Source organism: Desmodus rotundus, chromosome 2 (genome assembly GCF_022682495.2).
Source record: "Desmodus rotundus isolate HL8 chromosome 2, HLdesRot8A.1, whole genome shotgun sequence".
Taxonomy (NCBI): Eukaryota; Metazoa; Chordata; class Mammalia; order Chiroptera; family Phyllostomidae; genus Desmodus; species Desmodus rotundus.
Genome location: NC_071388.1, coordinates 77,803,620 through 77,808,481, shown reverse-complemented (window position 1 = coordinate 77,808,481; position 4,862 = coordinate 77,803,620).

Genomic DNA, 4,862 nt, shown 5'->3' with positions numbered 1-4,862 from the left:
GGGGCAGAGAGGGGCAGCCGGGCAGAGAGGGCTTGCAGCAAGGTGGCGGCTGGAAGACTAGATGGTCCCACATTTGTGTGCGGATACACCAGAAGGAACAACTGGGAAGTGAGACAGACCGCGCAACCCAGGGTTCCAGTGAGGAGAAATAAAGCCTCAAACCTCTGATTGAAAACACCTGTGGGGGTTGAGGCGGCAGCAGGAGAAACTTCCAGCCTCACAGGAGAGTTCATTGGAGAGACCCACAGGGTCCTAGAACGTACACAAACCCACCCACCTGGGAATCAGCAATAGAAGGGCTCAATTTCCTTGTGGGTAGTGACGGAAGTGACTGAAAACCAGCAGAGAGTGGAGCGAGTGGCATTGTTCTCTCTCGGACCCCTCCCCCACATACAGCACCACAAGGCAGTGAGGGGGTCACATTCCCAATTGGTGAATACCTAAGGCCCTGCCCCTTACTACGTAAAAGATGCACCGAGACAAAAAAATGGCCCAAATGAAAGAACAGATCAAAGCTCCAGAAAAAATACAACTAAGCAATGAAGAGATAGCCAACCTATCAGATGCACACTTCAAAACACTGGTAATCAGAATGCTCACAGAAATGGTGAAGTATGGTCACAAAATAGAGGAAAAAGTGAAGGCTGGGAAAAGTGAAACAAAGGAAAATGTACAGGTAACCAACAGTGACGGGAAGGAAATCGGGACTCAAATGAACAGTTCGGAGCAGAAGGAAGAAATAAACATTCAACAGAACAGAATGAAGAAACAAGAATTCAAAAAAATGAGGAGAGGCTTAGGAACCTCCAGTACAACTTTAAACATTCCAACATCCGAATCGTAGGGGTGCCAGATTCGGAGAAAAGGAAGAGCAAGAAATGGAAAACTTATTTGAAGACATAATGAAGGAGCACATTTCCCAATCTGGCAAAGGAAATAAACTTCCAGGAACTCCAGGAATCTCAGGGAGTCCCAAAAAAGTTGGACCCAAGGAAGCACATACCAACACACATCATAATTACATTACCCAAGATTAAAGATAAGGAGAGAATCTTAAAAGTAGCGAGAGAAAGGGAGACAATTACCTACAAAGGAGTTCCCATAAGATTATCAGTGGATTTCTCAAAAGAAACCTTACAGGCAAGAAGGGGCTGGAAAGAAGTATTCCAAGTCATGAAAGGCAAGGAGTTACATCCAAGTTTACTCTGTCCAGGAAAGCTATCGTTTAGAATGGAAGGGCAGATAAAGTGCTTCCCAGGTAAGGTCAAGTTAAAGGAGTTCATCATCACTTATTATATGAAATGTTAACATTAACATTTCTTAATGTTATGAAAAAGATTAAAAAATTTTAAACTTTGTGATGTAGCAGATAACTTCTGCTATTTGTGAGATAAGTAATAAGGAGAATTGCCACATCGATGGCCTTGTCTTAAATAAATTTGTAAAGTACTTCTTAAGCTATGTTGAAATAAATAAGTTTACTTTAAAAAAAAAACATATCAAGCAAGTCATAGCAGTCATAGGATTCTGGTAAATGCTTTAAAACTCACTTTGAGAACATTTTTTTCTCTTGAAAAATATTTTGCCAAGTGAGAAGGGCCTAAATGAAAATTTATTTTAACAGTTTAGGTTTTTTAGTCAAGTAAATGATACTCTATTATGTCAGTTCACAGTTTAGAACTTTTTTCCACAACTTTGTTGTTTATTTAACATAGTAAAACAGACTGAGAACCAAGATGGCGGCGTAGGTAGACACACTGCGCCTCCTCGCACAACCAGAACTGACAGAGAATCGAACAGCAAGGGGGACCAACACCAAGAAAATAGAAAATAACCATTCATCCAGACTGGTAGGAGGGGCGGAGACGGGCACCGGGGTGGAGAGGACTCGCGTGGCTGTGGCGGGACTGAGACTGGCGGAGTGTGGGACAAATGGCGCAGGCAGTCCGAGCACTAGCAGACCCTGCGGCCCCACATTTGCACAGATAAACCCAGAGGGCCGGACTCAGAGTGGTGGAGAGTGGGGCAGGCAGAGTGGCGGGTAGCACCCTGTGGCACCACATTCGCGCACAGATAAACCGGACGAACGGCGGGCAGGGAAGCAGACCGCGTAACCCAGAGCTCCAGCTCAGGGAAATAAAGCCTCAAACCTCTGATTGAAAGCGCCCCTGGGGGTTGGGGCAGCAGCAGGAGAGACTCCCAGCCTCACAGGAGAGGTCGTTGGAGAGACCCACAGGGGCCTAGAGTGTGCACAGGCCCACTTACTCGGGAACCAGCACCAGAGTGGCCCAGTTTGATTGTGGGTAGCGGAGTGAAAGATTGAAATCCGGAGGAGAGTGAGGCGGGCGCCATTGCTCCCACTCGGCCCCTCCCCTTCGTACAGTGTCACAGCACAGCGACCAGCGTTACCCCGCCCTGGTGAACACCTAAGGCTCCGCCCCTTAAAGTAACAGATGCGCCAAGACAAAAAAAAAAAAAAAAGGCCCAAATTACAGAACACTTCAAAGCTCCAGAAAAAATACAACTAAGCGAGGAAGAGATAGCCAACCTATCGGATGTACAGTTCAAAGCACTGGTTATCAATATGCTCACAGAATTGGTTGAATCTATTCGAAAAACAGATGAAAAAATGAAGCCTATGCTAAGAGAAACAAAGGAAAATGTACAGAGAACCAATAGTGATGAGAAGGAAACTGGGACTCAAATCAATGGTGTGGACCAGAAGGAAGAAACAAACATCCAACCAGAAAAGAATGAAGAAACAAGAACTTGGAAAAATGAGGAGAGGCTTAGGAACCTCCAGGACGCCTTGAAACGTTCCAACATCCGAATTATAGGGGTGCCAGAAGGAGAAGAGGAAGAACAAAAAATTGAAAACTTATTTGAACAAATAATGAAGGAGAACTTCCCTAATCTGGCAAAGGAAATAGACTTCCGGGAAGTCCAGGAAGCTCAGAGAGTCCCAAAGAAGCTGGACCCAAGGAGGAACACACCAAGGCACATCATAATTACATTACCCAAGATTAAATGCAAGGACCTACATCCAAGATTACTGTATCCAGCAAAGCTATCACTTAGAATGGAAGGGAAGATAAAGTGCTTCTCAGATAAGGTCAAGTTAAAGAAGCTCATCATCACCAAGCCCTTATTATATGAAATGTTAAAGGGAGTTACCTAAGAAAAAGAAGATCAAAAATAGGAACAGTAAAAATGACAGCAAACTCACAGTTATTAACGGCCACACATAAAACAAAAATGAGAGCAAACTAGGCAAACAACTAGAACATGAGGGTTGTCATTAAGGGAGTGGGAGGGGGAGAGAGGGGGAAAGGTACAGAGAATAAGTAGCATAGATGATAGGTGGAAAATAGACAGGGGGAGGGCAAAAATAGTGTAGGAAATGTAGAAGCCAAAGAACTTATAAGTATGACCTATGGACATGAACTATAGGGGGGGAATGTGGGAGGGAGGGGGGTGGGCAGGATGGAGTGGAATGGGGGGGGGAAATGGGACAACTGTAATAGCATAATCAATAAATATATTAAAAAATGCAAGGAAAAAAAATATTCAAATACTTAAAAAAAAACATAGTAAAACATGTGGAGCATTCATTCATACATTTGTTTTATCATGCAATGACAGCATGAGGAATCTATTGCCTTACTATTTGTCTGTAGATAGGAAACTGTTTCTAATATTTCATATAGATTTAAAGAACTTTGCTCATGCTATACTAATTTTCCACATGATTTTTTTCCGACATGAAACATTGTCCATAACCAGCTTATTGGAGAAATAACCTGATACTAAGCAGAAGTCCTGAGTCTCTGTCTCCTTTATCTTTTATGAGAATACAAGGTAAATGTGAAGGAAAACCCAATATTCCTTTGAATAACATGGTTAAAATATAGACTGGATTCTCAGTATTTGTTTCAAGCCTTATTATGACACTAACCTCTAAGCCAGTAGTACTCTAAGACTTGTATAAATCATCCTCAATGTACCAATATATATAAATGAAAGAATGTCTTTTCTTGTCAATATTACTCTCCAATGTACACTTTGATGATTATTCTTCCATTTTTTAAATTGTGTGTTTCTAGGATATGAACGCTGTACACAGAAAAAAAAATATGAACAGTAAAATAACAAATTCACAACTATCAACAACCGAACCTAAAAAACAAAACAAACTAAGCAAACTAAAACAGGAACAGAATCACAGAAATGGAGATCACATTGAGGGTTATCTGTGGGGGAGGGGGAAGAGGAGAAAGGGGGAAAACGTACAGAGAATGAGAAGCATAAATAGTAGGTAGAAAATAGACAGGGGGAGGTTAAGAATAATATATGAAATGTAGAAGCCAAGGAAGTTATATGTACAACCCATGGACATGAACTCAAGGGATGGGATTGCAGATGGGACGGGGTGTGTGGGGCAGAGGGGAATAAAGGGGGGGGGGAATGGGACAGCTGTAATAGCATAATCAATAAAATATATTTAAAAAAACAAATGAGTTTCTGACATTCATTATAGCAAAGTATTTAACATTTGTTTTGCTATCACACAAACCTTTGATGGTCTCCATAGCAGCAGCAGCAACATCTTTCTCGCTGAGTATTTGTGAATTATCTGACACCTAGCAAAACTGATACCCTCCCCTAGGAGCATGGAGCCAAACAGATGCTTCCAAGTACGGGCATGCCTCATTTTGCTGCACTTCACTTTATTGCAAGTCACAGATGCTGTGTTTTTTTTTTTTTACAAATTGAAGGCAAGGCCCTCCACCAGCAAAAAGATTACAACTTTATGGCAAGACCTGCTTTATTGCGACACTTGCTTTTTTGCAGGCCTGAAATTG